Source organism: Misgurnus anguillicaudatus, chromosome 5, assembly GCF_027580225.2.
Source record: "Misgurnus anguillicaudatus chromosome 5, ASM2758022v2, whole genome shotgun sequence".
Taxonomy (NCBI): Eukaryota; Metazoa; Chordata; class Actinopteri; order Cypriniformes; family Cobitidae; genus Misgurnus; species Misgurnus anguillicaudatus.
In genome coordinates, this window is record NC_073341.2 from 11,461,095 (window position 1) to 11,476,127 (window position 15,033).

Genomic DNA, 15,033 nt, shown 5'->3' on the forward strand with positions numbered 1-15,033 from the left:
GCTGAATCTACATACTTTATATAGAGTATACTTTTGAATCTAAAGTAATGACGGATTAAGCTCTTTTAATCTGCAACAGAGGAATAGAAAGAGAGGCAATTTTACTGCTTCTACACAAACCTATCAACTTTATAATCTTTAGACCTATTTATAATCCATATACCTGCATTGTCTATCATTAATATATTATACATTTTATTGTATAAAGTTAGTCTTTCTACACCTCTCACAATGTTAATAAATCCCTTTAAAGGGGGTCATATTCACAAGTTCATTCAGCTTTGTTCATGTCAAACAGGGTCCCCGCGGGTCCTTAAAAAGTCTTAAAACGTCTTAAATAAAATTTTCGATTTTTAAGGTCTAAAAATGTCTTAAAATATGGAATTTCCACCAAGAAGGTCTTAAATTTCATGTCAGACTCATCATCCAGTGTTTCCCATACATTGTTATATTTCATACATTTTCTATATGTATTTGTAGTATTATAATTGTAATATTTTAGTATTAAAACTGCTTTATTCATTGTTTCGAGCGCTCAGCGGCGCCGCTCTCGTGTGCGCGTGCTTTCTCTCTCTCATTCTGCGTCGTGTAGCACCTCACACATGGCACGTGGGGGAAGGACTTAAGTTGGCAGTGTTTATTCTTTACGCGATCTACAATAATACTTTTACTTTTAAAAGCGCTTATAACACAACAAGACGAGAAGAGCAACGGTAAAGCTCTGCACTGCATGAGACACACAGGTAATGCCAAAATCACCTCGTAATGTTATATCAGCTCTTAAATGTAAATATATGGTGAAATTGCGAAGCGTTTAGCTATAAATCAGGATTTAAGCAGTAAGTAACGTGGTTGGATTAAACACGAGGGTCGTGTTATTGGGTCGTGTTTAGTCACTATTTTTTAGTCAGTAACCCTATTTATATACACAGGCTCTCAAGTCTCACGCATTGACCGTGAGACACTAGCATTTCAGTCAGTTCAAACGCCACACCTTGTATTTCTCACGCTGAGAAGTAAGAAATAAATTGTCCTGCTATATTCAATAAATGGACGAGGCGCATGGCAGTTCTGTCGAGTTCAGCGGCTTCCTTCGAGTTTTTTAAGTGTGCTTTCAACTTTACGCAGCGACACAAAACCGACACGCAGATGACATCAGGGTACCGCGAGAAATCTTGCGAAGGAGGCTGATTTCAAATCGCTCTCGCGTTACTCTGATGTCATCCACTTGCCGTTTTTTTGCAGCGCCTAATGAAGTCGTTCACACAATGCATCCTACCAGGCAATCAAAAATAAACGAAAAGTTGTTTCTGGTGATGTTATCCCGCTGCTAGCACGTTCATTACTAACATGGATTTAACGGAGTGGAAGTTGGATGAGCAAGATCCGATGAATGCGGTAGATATAACCCATTTTTTAAGCATTTTGATTTTACGATTCCTGGACGAAATCCTTGCCTTTGATCAAAGACATTGAAAGCTAATATTGGTGAATGAAGCCAAATTCGTGCTAAATTATTATTGATTCAGTCAAAAACTCCAACAGCTTTGCAACCTGAAGCTTTAGTTACCTGAAATTAAGAAAAGTACTAGAGGCTTCCTGAAATATATAAAATGTAATAGAGATGCATTTCATTATTATTGCCCTTTCATCATTAAATGTTCTGCAATACTGTATGTGTACAGTAAGCTCAAGTTAAAAGAGTACAATTCCATAATCCACTTAATGTGCTCTATTTTCATGTACTAATGTTGTACTTAATATAGCCTTCATTTTTTTTTGTTCTTTAGTACATTAATATGAAATATGCTAAAATGTAATTTAAAAATGTATTTAGGTACCACTTAAAATAAATTTGAACCCATCTTTGTATGAAAGATGAGTACACGTTAACTTCAAGTGGTATACATTTTTGTAATACGAGATATGTTAAATGCATTTCAGTTCATATTAATGTAATCTCAAAATAACACTGATAATGACACTTAGATGTTTTTAAGATTATCTTAAGTACTAAAGTAGAAACTTTGTATTATGTACAAAACTATTTTGTGAAAATTGGGCACTTTAAAGGGATAGTTCAACCAAAAATAACAATACTGTCATAATTTTCTCACTCACGTTTTTACAAACCTGTATACATTTTTTTGTTCTAAAAAACACAAAGGAAGATTTTTTGAGGAATGTTTGTAATCAAACCTTTAATGAGCCCCATTCACTTTCATAGTAGGATAAAGTATAATATGAAATTCAATGGGGCCCATTAACGGTTTGTTTACTAAACATTAGGTAAAATTAACGAGTTAGCAAAAACTTGAGAATTGGGTTGGGCCGAGGGTCACTGTTGCAAATACCCCTCTCCTGACATCTCACTCCAAACTTTTGGTAAAACTTGAGAGCCCTAATTTCCATGTCCGACAACAAAACAGATAATATGTAAAAATATAATTAAGTTGTGTTAAAATACAATATAACTCAATTAACCTACTTAAGTCTGTGTCATTAATGTTAATCAAACAACCCAAGACAAAGAGAAAATCCCTTCTGTAGCTCTAAAAAATAATCATATTTAATTTATACAAAGACTTTACCTAATGTGCAACTTTGTCCTTTTTTATAAATGTTTGTAATTTCTTAATTTGTTACTAAATTTTTCCCACCCCTTTTTTGCTGATCTGAAAAATGAAAAGATCTATGCCTCAAAAACTGTAATGTGATCTGAACCATGAGTTTTGTGATCCGTCACACCCCTATTTTGTAATGTTCTGGGCTGTCCTCCATGTCTTTTTCAAAATGCTAAGAGGGGCCAGAATTTATAAATTAACTGAAGTACCTTAAAGGCAGATTTTTACATACACAGTCAACCATGTCAGAATTGTTAGGCGAATTAGCACTTAGTATAAAAGTTGTTGTTTCCCTGTGATGTGTCCTCAGGCGTGCTGTGCCATGCTATGCTTCAACACACAATTCTGTGTCGTGTCGCGCTGAACATTTTCCTGTTTTTTATGATAAAGTCTTACATTTTTATTTTAGAGGACTTAAAAAGGTCTTAAAAGTCATTAAATTTGCTGTTAAAAAATGTGCAGATACCCTGGTCAAAGAGAAAGGAAATAGAGTTTGGAGTAGTTGGATTTATGAAATTAATATAAATATTCAATAAATCAAAGTACTGCTTTATGGTCACACATTACTAGTTTTTTGACACATGTATAGCATCGTTTAATTACATCTTTAGAATATGCATTACCTCTTTATTTCATTACATATCTAAATGCTAAAATAAAAGCAAATAAAAAATAATTTCTCTAAGTAAGACATATCGCAAGGCATATCGCCATCGCACCCACCAACAGAGCTATCGCATATCGCATATTTTCTCATTATCGTGCAGCCCTAGTTGTTGTGTTATTTATTAAGAATAATAATAAACCCTTTATTCAACCATTATAAATGGTCTTAAAAAGGTCTTAAAAACTTGAATAAACCTGTAGGAACCCTGACTCGCATTGCACACGGATATGCGATTTAACGCAGCGTACGCAAGCGCTACATTTAAACCATTGCATCTAATTCAAAAGTGAAAGTAAAATGCGCATGTCCCCACCCGGGTTTGTCACGCGCTGATTAACCGGTGGGAAAATTCTGTCACCACAACAACCCCGGTGATATTGATTTTGTGATCTGAAAATAAAACAACAAATCTGTTTTGACCAATTCCTGTATAGCGCTGCTCGTGACATCTGTAACCCGAACGAAGTACGTTGATGGGCGTGCCTTTTGCTCTCGCTCTAGTTGATGTGTGCATGCTTTTTTCCATGAGAATTGCCTATACAAGGTGTTTCCTCATACTTTCATCCGCTGTGTCATGAAAACTTTCTGAGATTTGTGCAAATATTGACAAAGTGTATTTGGAAAAGATGTCTGTCATACGTCTGTTTTTTTACCTAGCCCATCTTTAGCTTGAGAGTCCAACTATGGTAATATGTCAGAATACATGAATTGAATACATGAATGAGCATTTAGTATATTTTATGCAGGTGCCCTGATTTACTAGTAAAGTAAAATTATACTTTCAGTTAGTATAGTTATAATTTATACTTTTATTTAGCACAAAACAATGTACTTGCTTGTATTTAAGTATATTTTTGGTACATTTAATACTTTTTTTACCTGGGTTACTTTTCAACATTTTTAATTTAACTATTCACAGTACATGTATTATGAATGGAAGCAGCTATCTGTTCTAAAGTAATTCATTCTTTTTTTATTATAGGTCCATTACTTAAAGGTAGGGTAACACATTTTGAAAAATGCTAACGGTAGCCGCCTAGCAATGAAATCCCGATCCCACCCTCAAGTCAAACCGCCATCCAAAGTCACGCATCTTCCAAAACACATGAACACGGACAGAACAGACGGTCAAATCTCATGTCTCATTCAGCAGTGAGACAACTGTGCAGTACAAAGTCGAATAACACTGCCAAAATAACCAACATAAACTACTGGTTTACATCAGAATTAGTTTAAGCACACGTTCGGTTGTGTAGACGTAGTAACTACGCTAATCCGTAAACGAACACAAATTTCATAAGCAACACAATGTTTCATCAAAGTAGAATATCTGAATCCATCTCAATACAAACATATCGCGTACCTACCTTACCAAAATAAACAGTGCAACGACTCTTTCAGACCCTTTGCGTCCTGCAGCTGTTTGCATCTCGTGGTAAAGCAGTAAAGTTACCGATGTTCATTTGGGTTTTTGCTCTTGCTGATCCAGGCAGTTTTTGCTGTTGTTGTTATAAAAAATGCCTTTAGTTTTGTGCCTCCTGTGTAGGTTGTCAATTTAGCAAAAAAGTTTGCTGTTCTCACTTTTTACAGGCAGGAGGTGAGCGCACGTGAGCGCGCCGATGACGTGTGGTGTCTGCGTGGACTCGCTGCGCGGTGGGCATTTAAATTATGCTTACGTATGAGGGACAAAAATGGAAACGTCCGTTCGGACCGAGGTCTATGATTTGTTGAACATTTTTTGGTCCTGCGCCTTTCACGGATGACATAAATTTCTACAAATACATTTAGACAACTTGGCACGGTGATTGCTATCAGGATGTAAGGAGACTTTTAACCAGCATAACAAAAAATGTTTCAGGATCAAATCTGTTACCCTACCTTTAAGCCTCCTCGGAGGCAAAACACCTGGCGATGCCATCCGCAGGGTCTTGCGTACAATTGGAACTAATGGTCTATGGTCAAAATACAGCATGAGAGGAAGGAAGGGGAAAAAATTTTTGGAGAGCTGAACATTTGCAGCGTGATCATTCGTGAGTATTAAATTCTTAAGACTCACAAAAGGAACACTTGATAATAAGATCAGACCTGCCAACCTGTAGCCTACGCATTTTGCCTAGCAGGTACCCATTTTGACCTCAAAGTACGGTGGTACGATTTGTCACTCTAAACTATGCAAAAACCTGATGACGCCTCTGCCGCCCAAAGTACTCGAAACAAGCAACAGAAAAAATAAAAATATGTCCAATCATAGCACTGGATTCAACGACCAAATAGAAAGCGGGGATGATTGACAAGTCGTATGGCCAATCAGTAACAAGAGTCTGCTATCAACGGAACCTTAAAATCCAGTGTGATCTCTGTCCTCCACCCGCTGTTTCTGACAATCTTTTTCAACGGAGAGTCAAGACGTCTGACCCCCTAAGGTTAACTGGTCAGGGTGAATGTGCAAAGTTGAAATAATTATTTAGCTTAATCCTATGAAGTCGATGGTCTCGCAGGCTCCGTTTCATAACGTGCACTTGACCGCAAGATGCGCTAACATTACTTCTGATTTGTAAATTAGCATATTTTATAATTGAGCGCTTACGAAAAAGTACCATGATTTTACCATGGGGCAGATCATCAAGTTTTAGTCAAATAAAAACGGAAAATTCACTCTCAGTGAAGGGAATCCACCTGACATCCGAGTGAAGCGGATTAAATGCGCTCTACAATAATGCGCTCTTGATAATTGTCAATAAAATAAAACGTCATATACAAACCACATCAAATAAAGTTTTATACATGGAGAATATCTCGTGTCTCGAGCACCCACGTGATAGGTGCCCATGCCGTACTGTACTGTAAACAAAGCTACAATAAATTAAAGACAGACATACAGTAAACAGCAGTACTGTCACAGTTATGGTTGAATTTAAAGCAGTGTTAAAATACTGTCTTAAAGGGGTAGTTAACTTAAAAAATGTAATTCAGTCATAGTTTACATAACAGTACAGACCGTCCAAACCTTTGAGTTTCTTTATTGTGTGGAACACAAGTTATTTTAAAAAGTGTTGGTAACCAAACAGTGTCTGGTTCCCACTGCTCTCCATTGTATTTTTTGCTAGTCAGGGAAAAACAATTTTTTTTGTTTCACTCAAGAACGAAATCATGACGGTTTGGAACAATATGAGTAAATGATAACAGAATTTCATTTATGGGTGAACTATCACCCACTATTTAACAGAAATATCACTTTAACAGTGTTTGTGCAGACATGCTAAACTTTGGAGAATACAGTACTTAACATTATTAATGTTATTAATCACCATGTATGGCAAATTTTGTTAAACATGATTTTATTCACATTTATAATTATTTTTAAAGCAGATTATGGCTGGATGGGAAAAAAGTGAGTGCAATGTGCAGTATGTTACCTTGAAAGTTACCAAGAGGTGTGTGTGTGTGTGCGTGTTTGTGTGTGCGTGTGTCTGCGCGTGCATGTGTTAAATGATATGTTAAACACCCGTGTTCTGTCCTTTCGGCCGATGCTACTGTACTCAAAAAAATTCCAAGGTTGGCAGGTCTGTAAGATGCATTTACAGTGATCATATCCAACCCAGGCTCACTTGCGATATGTACCTCTGCCTACAATTCTACATATCCTGAAATGCATTACTCCTGGTACAAATTGTTGCAGCTTTCAATGGAATGTTCACAAGAGGCATTTTGTTTCTGTTCATTTTGATGGGGGATTTGTAAAAGTTACAAAGCAGACACATACAGAAATTAACATCCACTCCTCTTTGGTAAGTAGATTTTTACTGTTTGGTACCTGTTTAGAATCGTATGCATGCAAATGTGCGAGATGCATAGCAACTTACACGGTCCTTGTGGTTTAATTTTAATGAAACACAGCTGACCAAAACAGACAGATGCATGTGAAACATTCAATACCGTCCCTTTTGTTAGTCACCACTATGGTCCTGTACGCCTCTAGTGGCCATTCCATCGAAAGCTTCAATGATTTGTACCAGGAGTAATGGTTATGCAGAAATGTAGGCAGAGGTACGTATCACGAGTGAGACTGGGTTGCACTTAGCATCACCTATTCTGCATTTTGTTGCCCTGTACTTTACATGTGCAATGACAATAAAGTTTAATCTAATCTATTCTTTTAAGAAATGGTTCTTTAAAGGGGTCATATGACAAATATTTTGTTACAGTTCACATAAATGTTGCCTAAAAATTTAAGTTTTTGCAAAATAATGTGATTGTTAAAAATGCTAGTTTTTTATGCTTGTTACTTAAATGTTAATTATCTTATGCAAACCTTTTTAGAAGCCTGCCAAAAGATCCACCCAAAAGTGCCAGCTAAGGTGTTAGAGGACTGCATTGCAGACACTTTAAAATATGCTCCCCATCGTGAGTCAAGGGTGAGTCACCCCAGAATTATGACAGACAAAAAAGAAACAAAACTGCAAGACAAAAATACACAATTTTATTTCATTTCTGCAACCATGCCTCAAGTTTACAAAAACGAGATGTCTGAAGGTGTATATTCATTATTTTGCAAAGGCACAATGTGTTTTTTTTATAGTGAGTGTAGTGTACACAGTGTTGGATATCTTACTCCTATCCGTGTGACTAATACTTTGTATTTTAAACAGTGGCGGCCGTTGACTTCTCTTCCGAGGGGACCGAAAATCAAAATATGTGTATTGGAGTGTCATGTGTGTTGCTCGTCATTCCAAAATATGTGTTTGTTGCATCATGTGAACACACTCACGTTCACAAAATATTCCCAAGTCACTAAAACTAAACTATGATTACATATAAGATTAAGGGAGTATCTGGCAAATTATATCTTTTATCATTTTCATAAACCCTTCAGACTTGTGTGCAGCAGGCACTTATTTTGACAAGAAGCATGATGCACATGGTTCACATGATGCACAGAACACATATTTTAAAATGATGAACCACACACATGACGGGCTAAATGCATGTTGTGACGTATTGTGCGCCCTTGAAAAAGAAATCACCGGCCGCCACTGATTTTAAGTAGTCTCTGCTGTTATAACGTCAAAATTAGTGAACGCGCTTGAGCCTCACATAAACACAATATCAGTTATAGTATTGACATTACAGTTTGTTAATCATAGAACGCATTGCAGTCACACACATTTAACGATCAGTTGTACATTCTGTGTTGGTTAGTGTGAGCATTAACTTACCACGCTGACCAACACTTTTTTTGTGCATGTGATAAATTATGCTTAAAGGAACACGCCAACATTTTGAGATTTTAGCTTATTCACCGTTAGATAAGTCCATACATACCTTTTTCATCTCTGTGAATTCCGTAACTCTGTCTGACGCAGACCCCTCTAGCTTAGCTTAGCACAAGGACTGGAAGTGAATGGCTCCAGCTAGCATACTGCTCCCAATAACATTTTCCTATTTCTGTGTTGTGATTTGTATCGTCACACCGTGTACAAATAACAAGGTCCTATGAGACACAACCATCTTTTAAGAGTATACATACTGGGAACTATATTCTTAGAAGGTGAAGCACTGCTACTTGGGTGGAGTGATTTGCTCGCAGCACCCAAGAAGCCCCCTGGTGAGGAGCAGAGAGTTTGGTCAAAGTTGTGCTAATCACTCCACACAAGTAGCAGTGCTTTGTCTTCTGAGAATAAAGTTCCCAGTATGTATACTGTTAAAAGATAGCTGTGTCTCTTTTAGGACCTTGTTATTTGTACACGGTGTGACTATATAAATCACAACACAGAAATAGGAAAATGTTGGCATTATTTTGTCATTTATTGGGAGCTGTATGCTAGCTGGAGCCATTCAATTCCAGACTTTGTGCTAAGATAAGCTAGCGGTGGGTACGTCAGACAGAGTTACAGCATGCACGGAGATGAGAAAGGTATGTATGGACTTATCTTACTTTGGGGGATACGGTGAAAAAGCTAAGATCCCAAAATGTCAGCGTGTTCCTTTAACAAGGATACTGGAACCAGGAGCTAACTATAAAACCTTGCTTACATAATCATCATAAAATGAAAACACTTGCATTTGTGATTAATGACAGATGTACGTTTTTTTTCTTGTTTTACGTAAATTCATTTTGGCTAGACGTTTATTTGTCATTTATAATGATTGTTGTAGAAATCTATTTTAATTTGTAATTATGTAAATTCAAAACTTTGTATTACAATTGTATAGCTACATTTCCAAAATATCTTGTTTCTGAATACCAGAAAACTTTAAAGGATTAGCTTATAGTTTGTAGTTTATAATAGCAGTTTTGACTATTCATATTTAATATTTGTACTTACTGCACAGGATCTAATCAATTTTATTCTATTTACTTTTACAGATGGAGCATGAACAGCAGACGGACTAGTTTTCAGCACCCACACAGACATCCACATTTATTTAAGTTCTTACTGATTGTATGTTTTTATTAAAGTACTTACATTTCCTGTCAATTTATAATTATTTTTCATTAGTGTTAACCTACATTTTAAACTTTGTTACATTTTATATAATTTTATCTGTTAACGAGTTAAGTTGTACATGTTGTTACAGTCTTGTTCAAAATAATAGCAGTACAATGTGACTAACCAGAATAATCAAGGTTTTTAGTATATTTTTTATTGCTACGTGGCAAACAAGTTACCAGTAGGTTCAGTAGATTCTCAGAAAACAAACAAGACCCAGCATTCATGATATGCACGCTCTTAAGGCTGTGCAATTGGGCAATTAGCAGCAAACACACTGTGCGGTGATCATGCCGAATTTCTGACACTGCCAGAAAACTATCGTAGGCTATCTTTGGACGCAAGACCGGGAAAACGGACGTCTTTGAACCTCTCTCACTGTACGACATAGGACCACCGATGGAGAGCCACGATCACAGAAATCGCGACGATAGTTTCACGATGGCAATCTTTCGTCTGGGACAACCAATTATCGTGCAGTGTATTCCGGGCTTAAGATGTTTCTAATGGAATCCTATAAGATTTAAAATTTTTGTTTTGTCTTAAAATCCTTTAGAAATATCCTCTAATAGAATCCTTTAGGATTTTTCTAATGGAATCCTATAAGATTTTTCTAATGGAATCCTATTAGATTTTTCTAATGGAATCCTATAAGATTTTTCTAATAGAATCTAAAGCCCGGAATACACTGCACGATAGAAACCCGGCAGTATTACTGAATGACCATGTTTCCCTCCCTCATTTCCCCCTGAGAGGAGAGATATCTGCATTTTGGTTCTGCAAAAAAGTCCTCCGATGATGTAATATGACGATTTTTGCATCATCGGAGGACTTTTTTGCAGAACCAAAATGCAGATATCTCTCCTCTCAGGGGGAAATGAGGGAGGGAAACATGGTCATTCAGTAATACTGCCGGGTTTCTACAGATACAAAGCTGAATGCTAAATCGGTGAAGTATCCCTTTAAACTCGGGTACGAGAGGCATGTAGACTGTACAATGATGACACGGGAGCTTCGGCGGCTGCGTCACACGTTGCGCAACGTCACCAGCATGCGCTCGTGGTAAACAAATACCGGCGCGCAGGTCGTAGCAGCAAACACACTGTGCGGTGATCATGCCGAATTTCTGACACTGCCAGAAAACTATCGTAGGCTATCTTTGGACGCAAGACCGGGAAAACGGACGTCTTTGTACCTCTCTCACTGTACGACATAGGACCACTGATGGAGAGCCACGATCACAGAAATCGCGACGATAGTTTCACGATGGCAATCTTTCGTCTGGGACAACCAATTATCGTGCAGTGTATTCCGGGCTTAAGATGTTTCTAATGGAATCCTATAAGATTTTTCTAATGGAATCCTATAGGATTTTCTAATGGAACGGTTCCAAAATATGATAGAAATTCTAATTAGATTCCTGTACAGGATTCTTATTAAAAATCCTATAGGATTTTTTTGACAAGAGATTGTAGTAAAACCAAGGTTAATTTTCGTGGTATTTGTAGTAACACTCTGGTCATACAAATGACATTCATTTCACCAAAAAACATGGTTATTACACTTTTACTATAATAACATTTGGTTAATTTTCATAAGGATTTGCTAAAGTAATAGCTTGATCTGTGTTAATGCCCAAATCAAGTTATTTTCAATATTACTTTTTATTTTTAATTGCCACACTATGACCAAAAGCCTATAAATCTCTATCACCTCATGTAAAATACTGTACAGTGGGGGAAATAAGTATCATTTAAATTTTCACCTGACTTTGTGCATTTATAATGTGTACACAGATATTCAAATTTGCTCACTGTGACTGTAAAACCCCTAACCTGAATCATGACCTTCTGTATTTGTCATGGTAATTTTTTATCATTATGATGATTATAACAGGCTGTTTCCTACAGGAAGAAGATAGATCCATTGCTGCCCAAGCTAAGCTTTTTTGACACAAGTGTGACATCCCGAAAAAAAAAAAAACATTAATGACCGGTGGGTGAAGGACCTCCTCCTGAGGTATGTGCAGCTGTTCGGTCTCCTGCTACCTCGAGGTGAACGTGGACAGGGCAATTCATGGGCAGGGCCGCCTCAGGTCGTTCACTTTCCTCGAGATGCGGCAGCCTGCACAAGCTGGGACCGGCCAAGAGAGGAAATGGCGCAGGAGACGCGTAAACCTCTACAAAGCAGTGGCTGGTGATGAAGGAGGAGGACATCACCACCAAGTCCCTGAAGTGCTTCAGGCGCTACATTCTCGATAGAGAGGTAGGTCACGGTGACTTTAAACAGCCTTGATTGTTACTAAACACATGCTATGTTAAGGCAAACCTCAAAGCTGAAACTTCCCTGTAATTCACAGAAGCCTCCACCAGATTCCACTCTTCCTGCTGTGACTTCCAGCTCTTCAAGAAGAGAACCAGGCCCAGTCAGTAGATGTTCATTCAGAGAAGTATTCTGAAATCTTGCAGAGCAATCAAAGACAATGCGAATCTTGCCTGGCTTCTGCGGGTTGTAAACCCCATGATGAGGTATATATACCATGCTGGCTGATTGTTTAACTGCATCTCTGGGACCTTTTCAGCATTGCCTCTTGCTATTATGTCTTTCATGAAAGCCAGGTAGTCTTTGTGGTATTGCTCATCCCTCTTTAAACGCTTGTCTAAGGATTTGAGTCTATGCTCTGCACACGCTTTGTTGTTAAAAAATACATCCAACCTTATTGTAAAGTGTCACCATAGTAATAATGTGCCCATGCTTATGAAACTTAAAAGGGTTTCGGCCTTCAGCCTTCATCAAAAAATGTCCACGTACACACATGCACTCACACTCCCTTGATGCAAATGGCAGGATTACAATAGTCTCTGAGTTCTGCTTGACTATTTTAATATTGTACCCATCTTGGGGATTATTTTCTCTTCACTAGAGAGACTAGTGCTTGAGTGGTGCAGTACTCACTGTATCTCCTGCTGCTCTCAACAAGATTAGAGACCCTGCACTTTGACTCCCAATCCTGCCCTCTTCATGGTGTCCAGGCACTCAGCGCTCATTCTGTACCAACAGCTAACATTAAAGTCACCTCACTGTTGGATGTACTGTACTGATGTGGCATAAGCATTCATTTAAATGAGCTAGATACTATGTTTTGATTGGAGATTTCTGTTTGGCTTCATTGCAAAACGGAGAGCTACAGCTATTAACCCTGTTGCAACCAATACATTCAAAGAAACATATAAACTTCTTTTTATTCTCTAATAGCAGTTCAATGTGCTTCAAGATGACTTGTGCACTTTTTCTAACATGTCACGAGCAGGCAAATTGATATCATGCCATGCAGGGCTTTTACAGTGATGAGTTCATCTGTTCCACATCCATCAAACTAAAGCAGCATGTCGGTTTACTTTCACCTCCATTTAGTTAAATTCTGTGAGTCTGAGGACAGACTGAAAAAAATTAATAGATCATTCTCAAAAGAAGTCCAATTCATACGAAGAGCAATATACAATTGAGTTGTTCACCCAATCTTTAAAAAGAATTTGTTTTAAACCTGTGTGACTTTACTTTTATCCGCATAACACAGAAAAAAAATGTAGGGAATGTTTATGATGTATTTTCCGTATGATGAAATTGACTTTTTTCATGTACAACTATCAGAATTATTTTAGCTGAACTGTCACTTCAAGAATTTGCTTAAAATTACTGTAAGAAAACGGTCACAGTTTCATGTGAGTAAAAAACGAAAGTTCTGATTTGTATAGTTTTTAGTTTTGATTTGTTGTATTCTGGCTTAGAAGTCACTCCAACAGGCCCGACACAGCCCAGTGGATCCCTGGAAAAGCATTCGTCACCATTGGCACTCAATATGACCATTCAACCGGTCTCTGATGAAGTCTAGCTGCGTTTTTGAGCCTGGAGGCCAAAGCCTGGGTTGGCTGAATGGGGGATAGAAGCAGTGGAGGGGCGTGGGGACGTACTTTCGTGCTTGCTTGAGTTGTATGCTATGGCTACTGCATTTGCTGGTGATGACGGTTTGATGCAGGATCCCGAGTTGGAGTCCTTGGTGTAGTTCTTTGTGCCCGACTGAGCAGAGGGTTTGTTACCTGTGTGGGACTGCGAAGAAAAGACACGCTCATTCATCTCACAAAAGCATGAAACACGACACAGTGCACTGTGCTGGACGGTGCTATGTAGTGTGTGACAGCTGTTACTTACTGCCCTTAACGCCGAAGGCGCATAGGGCAGCAACAAAATTTCTCTACTTTTGTCAGTCTTGGGCCAGAGTGCCTATCGTTCCCCAGGTGTGGTGGTGGTCCATATGATGCCGGTATGTCCTGTCTCTGTTGAGCGTCGCATCACCCAGTCAATGACAAGATTGAAGAGTAATGCAGACATCGCGCAGCCTCGTCGGACACCGGTCGTTACCTCAAACCAAATGTCGCTTCCACCCACACAACAGCTGTAGTTTTTGTAAAAGCTTTTAATGAGCTTCACCAGGTGTTTTGGGATTCCGTAAGCCCTCAATATGTGCCACAAGTTATCTCTGTGTACACTATCAAATGCTTTCTTAAAATCTATAAAGTTCACATGGAGTTGTCTTTGCCATTCTGCACTGTTCGATGATGTTCCGCAAGGCAAATATCTGTTCTATACAACTCCTGCCTTTTCTAACAGCTGTTGGAGCAGGGTTATCTTGGCACCATCTAGTGGTAGTTTAAAGAACATGCAGATTGTTGTCAAGAATTCCAACCATGAATTTTCACATACCTTATAAATGGACAAAATATTTTTTCTTTGATACATATTTCTTTTGCAGTCACATGCAAAGCAGCAAGCAGCAGGTGTTACATTTTAATAAGACTAGGTGAATGACTGACCGGTGTTTTGAATGCAATCGGAGAGCTGTAGGCCTTTGCGAGCGTTGTGCTCTTCTTTGAAGCGTTAGATGATGACGCTGACACTTTTTTCTTCAGAGGCTATAAGGACACAATCCAGCACATGAAAAAATAAATGAGACATTTACACTTCTTATTTATGGCAGACATATTGGTATGTTGGGAAATGCATGTGAATACTGTCACATTTAAAGGCTTTTTGGAGGCATGATGCACGTCTACAATACTGTACAAGCTCTTTAAAGACCCAAATTAATTAAAAAAAGCAATCATTTATATTTACGATTAATTCATTAGGTTGCCAATTAGCACCCAAGACTGAAATCAGTACTGGACACCCTGTTCCTGAATTATGAACACCA